Consider the following 9,117-nt stretch of genomic DNA (forward strand, 5'->3'; position numbering starts at 1 on the left):
GTAGATCCTTGAATGGTGATGATACTGGTGAAAAAATCGAGTGAAATGATGCAATATCCATGGAGTTATGCTCGATTCAAGTTTGGATGCACTTTTTTCTTTTCTTCGATTTGGCTTGATTATGTTATTTTTGCATGAATTATGGTTTGATCTTGCATGTACGTAGCATGATGATTCGTTTGGTGTAAAAATTATTGAATTCTGGACACATTTTGAAAAATCTGAAAATCCAGATGAAGATCATCATGATCTTCATCTTCAAGCTTGAACATTCTGCGTTTCCAGTTTTGGCTAGGGTTCTGCTGCAATTTAGCTACGAAACATGCACATTAGCTACGAAAATCTGAATGCCATGCAGCGCTTAGGGTTTAGATTCAAAACGCCATCGTTTTGGTTGGCGCGTTTGGGAATTCAAAAACGCGCCTGGATCGAATCCGGCTGGAGACATTTTTCAAACTGCATTGCCTTTATTTCCTTTTCCCTCCTATTTCCATGTTTGGCTCCATTTTCATTTTCAAATTTTTCTCTCAACTTCCAAAAATCATATAAAATTGAAAAATGCTCCAATTGATCTCCAATTTTTTGCATTGTGTTCCTTATCCTGTCTATTTTCTTATGATCATTAAATTGCAAGTTGTGCCTGGCTTAAAAAATGATTTGTCCTAGGGTGATTGAATGCATATACATGTTTGACCTTGCCTTGTTCCATTCATCATAAAATGCTCAAAAATGATCCAATGCTTCTGAAATTTTGTGTGTGGATTCTAGACATGTTAAGTGATATTTTGGTTTTGGTTTGACATTTTTTCCATGTGTCATTTCTGTTTTATGCTTGTGCTAACTTGGTGTGACAATTTGTGTCACACATGTGATTTGTTGACTTGTACCATGTGATTGCCATGCCAAATGATATCCAATGCTCCTGATTTTTTGTATGATGATCATGCTATATGTCTTATGTACTCATGAATTTTGCCAAGAATATTTGAGTCATTTTGGATTTGATGTGCATTTTTTCTTCTTGATGTCTCAATGTGATGACCATTTGCATGCCTTGCCATGTTTTGTTCATGAAATGAATATGATTAATGATTTTGATGTGGGACTTTTTGAGATTTGTTCTTGATTGAATGAGGATGATTCATGTTAAATTTGAGGTTCTGTTTTGAATTTTTGATCCATCTTTGACCCTAGGCTTTGACCTAGTGGTTTGTGTCTTACATGTGGGCTTTGATTTCAGGTTTAAACATCCAAGTCCATAGTTGATGATGCTTCCTCATTTGAGCATTGATGTTTGCTCTTGATTACTAACACTTGTGTGTTTTATAGGTTGATGCTAACTCATTTTGAGTTTGCCTTGTGGCTTGCACATTGTGAACATTGTCTGTCTGTTTGATGTTAACTGTTGTTTAGTTGTCTGTACAGTTGAGCTGATTGGTTTAGATTTTTCACAGGTACTTAAGTTGCTTTAAGTTCTGTTGAACTTGCTTTGCTTTGCTTGGTTGCTTAACCACTGAGGTATAACTCCTTTGACTTCATGTAGTCTGGAAGACCTGTCCTGTTATGTGGGCAGGCACCTGTCTGAAGCCCTCCTTAAGAGGCAATGCTTGTGAATGTTTACTTTTGTGCCAAGCAGGTAAAGACCTCTTAATAGGCAATTGGCAGATAGAAGGGATGTGCAATCCATCCCCTGCTATTCAGTTGTGTCATTCATCTTGCTCACACACCTCGTGTTGATGCATTATGGATAATAACCCAAGATCTTTGTTGTGTCAGTCATGTGGAGAAGAGTTCCTACATTTTGAACTCCCACACTTTCATGAGTCAAAGCTCTCCCAGGCCAGGGATAAGAGCTGTGAGGTCTTACCCTCACTTCCTATTTCATCTGCTTCACCCTAACTCTCAATGTTAGGGTTAAGAGCTAACTACACCCCATTCCAGTTGGCTTGTTTTTACAGCCTAACCTTGTATGAGCCCAATTGTTTGCATATAGTGTGTGTGCTTGCTTTTTGTGCTTGTATGTGTTTGTTTGTGCTGTTTAGGATAGCTTGCTTCCTGTGCAAGTTAGATAGAAACCTTAACATAGGGATCGTATGCATGGCAACTTCTAGGCTCGAGTCGTAGTCTCCCTAGTAGTTTGTGTCTCCCTTTGTCTCTGGTTAGGTTAGAAGTTCTTTCCCTGTTTAGGGGAACTACGTCGCCCTGATCCTCATACCAGATGTGGTACGTAGGCAGGAGATGAGCTGATCTCTCCGGGCGCCCTTTTTCTTTTTCAACCCTTTGTGTTGGTTCGGAGTCTGATATAAGTCCAGCGATTGGCATTCGGTTTCCATGTTTGCCTGCTTGTGTGGAGTCTGACATAAGTCCAGCGATTGGCAGTCGGTTTCCAGTGTTTGTGTTTTGTTTGGCGTGCGTTAGCCGAGCTACGAGTGCTCTGATTCTTCTCTGGTTAGAGAAGATACGTATGCATTGGATGCGACATCCTAGCGAGCACGTTTCCCCTGTCCCGAACTACGTCGACTCTGATGTTTGTGCTTGACATACTACGTAGGCCCAGGATGCGATATCCTGCTGAGTCACGTTTCTTCCGTCTTTCTGTGTTTGTTTCCAGCGTGTGTGCAGTGTTTGAGCAGTTTTTAGCAACCTTTCTTCTATTCTTTTGTGCGTGGATCCCGTAGAGTACGACGGATGCGTAGGGGTGCTAATACCTTCCCTTCGCATAACCGACTCACGATCCCATCCATCTCTGGTCGCGAGACCATGTCTTTTCCAGGTTTACTTCGAGCGTTTCCTTTCCCTCTTTTGGGATAAATAACGCACGGTGGCGGCTCTGTTGTTTCGTTTTCCTGCCGGTTTTTCGCGTAATGCGGCAGCTGGCGACTCTGCTGGGGAGAGAGAAGTTGACCTCTTGCTGGTCCATCTTCCCTAAGCGAGTCTCTCCTAGCGCTCTTTAGGATAGAGTTTGGTTGCTTTACTATTTCATTTGTTGCATTTATTTGTGTATATTTGCATTTATGTTTGTATTTATGTTTGCATTCATCATATTTGCATCTGTGCTGGCTGTGGTTGTTTCTCTGTGGGGTGGGAGTTACATGAGGTAAAAGGCCCAATACCCAGGCTATGAGTGAACTCTAGGACACCTAGGAATAGAGTGATTCTTGGGAAGCGGGTGGTATTGCGCCACTTAGCGGAACTTGATATCACGAGCAGTTCAGATCCTGATGGGGTATTATTGGTACATACATCTGGTGTGTACATGATGATATTCTATGAAAGGGTTGTTTATCTTGCGTTTCTCTTGACCTTACCCTGGCCTAGATGACACCCGTGAGTGGGGAGGGAATGATCATTATTACAGGTACCGTTGGTGACTTGTTGGTGACTTTTGGGTCCTGTTGGTGACTTGGTTCTACAGATCGGTTCAGATGACTTTGGGTCTCAGATGATTTTGGGTCTCAGATGACTTTGTGGTTCCGAATTCAAGCCGAAGCTTTGAACCTGTGCTCCGAGATGCACAACCAGCCAGTCGTGTTTGCATCATTTGCATCATAGCATGTTTATTTTCAAAAAAAATAATAATGCAAAAAAAAAATGAAAAAAGAAAAAGAAAAAAGCTAATCTCTTCATGCATATCATTTCTCAGGTTCATTCAGGGGCCTATTCACTGTGAGAGATGGCATCCGTTCCCGAGTTGAAGCGGAAGACTTGCACCTACAGTTTTCACCGTGAGCCTTTGACGTCTTTGATAGAGTTGAGCAACCTTGTGACAGGCGGTAGTCAGAGGGTGTTTGTTGATCAGTATGGGGACTTGTTGACACTGTTGAAGATGGTGGTAGATCTAGTGCCGTTGCAGACTCTTCTCCAGTTTTATGACCCAGATCTCCGTTGTTTCACTTTCCAGGATTATCAGTTAGCTCCCACTCTTGAAGAGTACTCCATCTTGATGAATGTCCCGATCAGATATCAGGTTCCTTTCTTGGATGTTCCAAAGGAAGTTGATTTCAGAGTTGTTGCCAGAGTTTTTCATCTGAGTATCAAAGAAGTGAGTGACAATTGGAAGTCCAGTGGGGATGTTGTGGGTCTTCCTTTGAAGTTCCTGTTGAGGATGGCTAAAGAAGAAGCAAGGAAGGGAAATTGGGAAGCTCTTCATGCCCAGTTAGCTATCATGGTCTATGGGATTGTGTTGTTCCCGAGTATGCCCAATTTTGTGGACTTTGCTGCTATCACTATCTTCATTGGAGGAAATCCAGTTCCTACTTTGTTAGCTGACACTTACTATGCTACTCACAGCAGGCATGGTAAGGGTGGAGCTATCAGATGTTGTCTCCTATTGTTGCTCAGATGGTTCTTGTCTCTTCTGCCAGTCAGTGGACCTTTTGTGGATGCTCAGAACACTAGTAAGTGGACTCAGAGGGTTATGTCTCTTACCTCTTATGATATTAGGTGGCAATCTTACCGGATGGATGTGCGTAATGTCATCATGAGTTGTGGAGCGTTTCGTAATGTGCCACTCGTAGGGACTAAGGGTTGCATCAATTACAACCCGGTTCTTTCTCTTCGCCAGTTGGGGTTTGTGATGAATGGAAGACCACTTGATGCTGAGATAGCCGAGAGTGTGTATTTTGAGAAGCGGAGTGACCCTGCTAGATTGGAGCAAGTAGGAAGAGCTTGGAAGATCATTGGTGTCAAGGATGGAGTTGTTCTAGGGAAGAAGTTCGCAGTTGCTATGCCTGACTACATCGATTGGGTCAAGAAGAGAGTTGAAACTTTGTTGTTGCCCTATGATAGGATTGAGTCTTTGCAAGAGCAACCACCTTTGATCCTTGCTGAGAGTGTGCCTGCTGAGCAGTACAAGCAAGCCCTGATGGAGAATCGTCGGTTGAAAGAGAAGGAACAAGATACCCAGATGGAGCTTTACAAAGCCAAAGCTGATAAGTTAAACTTGGCTCATCAACTCAGAGACATGCAAGGTGAAGATGTTGCTAGATTGAAGAGCAAGAAGAGGTCTTATGAGGAGATGGAGACCTTGTTGAATACAGAACACCGGGAGTGCTTGAGGTTGCAGAGAGTTGAAGCTAGTTACCAGAAGAAGATACGAGATCTGGAGAAGCAACTTAGAGACAAAGACATCCAATTGAAGAAGGAGGTAGACTTGAGACATGCATCAGAGAGCCAGCTTGGAGGAGAAGTTGTGGAGCTCAGAAGACAACTGAAGGAGAAGCTCACTCCTCTGCCAGAATGTTCAGAATGTGACCTGTTGATAGACCAGTGCCATTATCTGAAGACTCTCATTCCGGGAGGACATTTGTCTTAGCTTGTATTTGATATTTATGTTGAGAATCACCGCCAGGCTTGTTGGATGGGATTCATTGTTGTATTCTGATCATGTGGATCTTTGTTTGAACCTTTGTTGTATGATCTTGTTGCTCATGTCTATAGATGAGATTGTCGATGTTTCACCTTGTGCTCATTATCCTGTGTAGATGGCTTCTGTGTTGTTCTTGTTGCAGGTTGCCATTTCTTGAAAGATGAATTAGGCTCTTGAATGCCTGAGAAATGAACATATCATGTGCATCATACGCATCATTAGCATCATACACATATCATTTTGCATTACAGGTGTTCCTGATCGAGACTTCTCACTCTGGTTCCTGTGTCAGGCAGGATTGCTGATCAACGCCCGCACCGCTACTCTACAAGGTTGAATCATCAGAGGAACATGGACCAAGTGCAAGCTGAGTTGGCTGAGATGAGGGCTAACATGGCCCAGTTCATGACAATGATGCAAGGGGTCGTTCAAGAGCAAGAGGAGCTGCGTGCCTTAGCCCAGAGACAGGAAGCTGTGATTATGCCACCCATCCGTGCTTCACCAGTGGGTGTACCGGTGAATGATAACGTTGCTACTGCTGCTCCCGTCAATGACTATGTTGGGGGTTATGAGTTGAGGGGGATCAGAATTAATGGACAACCTCTTGCTGCAGAGACTGTTAATGCTAGAGCAACCCGTGCTCCAGTTCGCCATCCTGCTCCGCTGGTTGACAGGCAAGAAGACATGTTTACCCTGCTCAGTGAAGACGACGAAGTTGTAAGACTTGAAGAGAGGGACAGAAAAGTTGATGCCCTTGCTGAAAAGATCAGAGCCATGGAGTGTCAGAACTCTTTGGGTTTTGATGTAACGAATATGGGCCTGGTGGAAGGGTTGAGAATCCCCTATAAGTTCAAGGCGCCATCATTTGACAAATACAACGGTACTTCTTGCCCTCGCACCCATGTGCAGGCGTATTACAGGAAGATTTCTGCCTATACGGACGATGAAAAGATGAGGATGTATTTCTTCCAGGATAGCTTGTCTGGAGCTTCCTTGGATTGGTACATGGAGCTAAAGAGAGAGTCTATCAGAAGTTGGAGGGACTTGGGTGAATCCTTCTTGAGGCAATATAAGCATAATATGGACATGGCTCCGAGTCGGACTCAGTTGCAGAGTCTATGTCAGAAATCTGGTGAAAGCTTCAAAGAATACGCCCAGAGATGGCGTGAGTTGGCCGCAAGAGTACAACCCCCTATGCTGGAAAGGGAGTTGACTGACATGTTTATCGGAACCTTACAAGGTGTATTTATGGACCGGATGGGGAGCTGCCCGTTCGGTAGTTTTTCAGACGTTGTGATTTGTGGGGAGAGGACAGAGAGCCTGATTAAAGCTTGAAAGATTCAGGATGTTGGGTCCTCATCATCGAAGAAGCCATTTGCTGGGGCCCCTCGCAGGAGGGAGGGTGAGACCAATGCTGTGCAACACAGAAGAAATGTGAACAGAGGCCAGTACCGCCAGGTGCTGCTGTAACCATCCCAGCACCTCAACCATGTCAACAGCAACAACAGAGAGTTCAACAATCACAACAACAACAACAACAACAACGTCCGTTTCAGCTGAGACAGAGAATGCCGGATCGTCGTTTCGATCCGTTGCCTATGACCTACGCTGAATTGCTGCCCGAATTGCTCAGATTGGGGTTTGTTGAGTTGCGTACTATGGCTCCGTTGACAAAGATACCACCTGGGTATGATGCCAACGTTCATTGTGACTTCCACTCTGGTGCACCGGGGCACCATATTGAAAACTGCCGGGCTTTTCATCATAAGGTCCAGGACTTAATTGACGCCAAAACTATCAATTTTGCTCCTGTGCCGAATGTTGTGAACAACCCTATGCCTCAGCATGGTGCGCATAGGGTAAACAATGTGGAAGGTGGTGAAGTTGAAGACTTGATAGTTGATGTTGAAGATGTTCAGACTTCATTGCTGGTTGTGAAGAATCGTCTGTTGAGTGGGGGAGTGTTCCCGGGCTGTGATCAAGGCTGTGCAGAATGTGCTGATTCAGAAAATGGTTGCATGCTGTTGAGGTTTGGTATCCAGAGTCTGATGGATGAGGGTTGTCTGCAGTTTGCTCGGGCCGTGAAGGATCGTGGGGTGGTGTCAACCGTCACCATTTATTTCAAACCGTCCGAGGGACGTGGCCAGAGAATTGTTAGTGCACCCACAACTGTTGGTACTCCTGTTACCATTTCTGTTCCGGTAACCGTCAGTGCTCCCACTACTATTGTTGCTTCGGGAAGAAGGTCTGTTGAGAATAGTAGGGCTGTACCGTGGAAGTATGATAACGCTTACCGCAACAACCGAAGGGCTGAAAATCAGACCAGACCAGTGAATCAAGCTCCAGTGACGATTGGTTTGCCGAGTAGAGCTCCTGTGACTGTTGGTCCAGTGGTGGACAATGTCGGAGGACCAGGAGGTTTTACAAGGAGTGGTCGTCTGTTTGCTCCGCAGCCTTTGAGAGATAACAATGCTGAGGCTCTCGCCAAAGCAAAGGGTAAGCAGGTTGTGGTTGATAAAGAACCTGTTCAAAAGGAGGCGCCAAAGGGTTCATTTGAGAAAGACGTGGAGGAGTTCATGAAGATAATTAAGAAGAGTGACTACAAGATTGTAGATCAGCTGAATCAAACTCCGTCCAAGATTTCCATACTCTCATTGCTGTTATGCTCTGAGGCACACCGTAACACCTTGTTGAAGATGTTGAATATGGCTTACGTGCCTCAAGAGATCTCGGTCAACCAGTTGGAGGGTGTTATTGCCAATGTGAGCACCAGGCACGGTTTGGGGTTCACAGACTTAGATCTGACACCTGAAGGTCGCAACCATAACAAAGCCCTGCATATCACCATGGAGTGCAAAGGCGCAGTATTGTCACATGTGTTGGTGGATACTGGCTCATCTTTGAATGTGTTGCCCAAGAAGATTTTGAGCAAGATTGATGTTGAAGGGGTTGTCCTCACTCCAAGCGATCTTATTGTTCGTGCATTTGATGGATCCAAACGGTCTGTTTTTGGTGAAGTCACGTTGCCAGTGAAGATTGGCCCGGAGGTGTTTGATATTATCTTCTATGTGATGGACATTCAGCCAGCATATAGTTGCTTATTGGGGCGTCCCTGGATACATGGGGCTGGGGCAGTTTCGTCAACTCTCCACCAAAAGCTGAAGTATGTTTGGAACGGTCAGATTGTGACTGTGTGCGGCGAAGAAGATATTCTGGTGAGTCATTTATCCTCTTTCAAGTATGTGGAGGTAGATGGCGAGATCCATGAGACTCTATGCCAGACATTTGAGACCGTTGCTCTTGAGAGGGTGGCTTTTGCTGAGCAGAAGAAGCCAGGTGCCTCAATTGCATCATATAAGCAGGCTATGGAGGTTGTCAGCTCGGGCAATGCAGAAGGATGGGGCAAGATGGTTGACCTGCCCATTAAAGAAGACAAGTTCGGAATTGGTTATCAACCACTGCAGGCGGAGCAGGGTGTGCAGACAGGTCCGAGTACCTTTACCAGCGCTGGGCTGATGAATCACGGTGATGTCTTTGCAACCAGTAGTGAAGACTGCAACAGTGATTGTGATCTGAAAAACTGGGTTCGCCCGTGTGCACCAGGGGAGTCGATCAACAACTGGACAGCAGAAGAAGTGGTCCAAGTTACTCTTCAAACAGAGAAATTTTCTTTTGTTTCTCATTTTGCACAAAACCCTACGTTCCGCCCAAGGCGTAGTGGTTCATTGTAGGGCCTCATCATGTTTTTC

Source organism: Lathyrus oleraceus, chromosome 7, assembly GCF_024323335.1.
Source record: "Lathyrus oleraceus cultivar Zhongwan6 chromosome 7, CAAS_Psat_ZW6_1.0, whole genome shotgun sequence".
Lineage (NCBI taxonomy): Eukaryota > Viridiplantae > Streptophyta > Magnoliopsida > Fabales > Fabaceae > Lathyrus > Lathyrus oleraceus.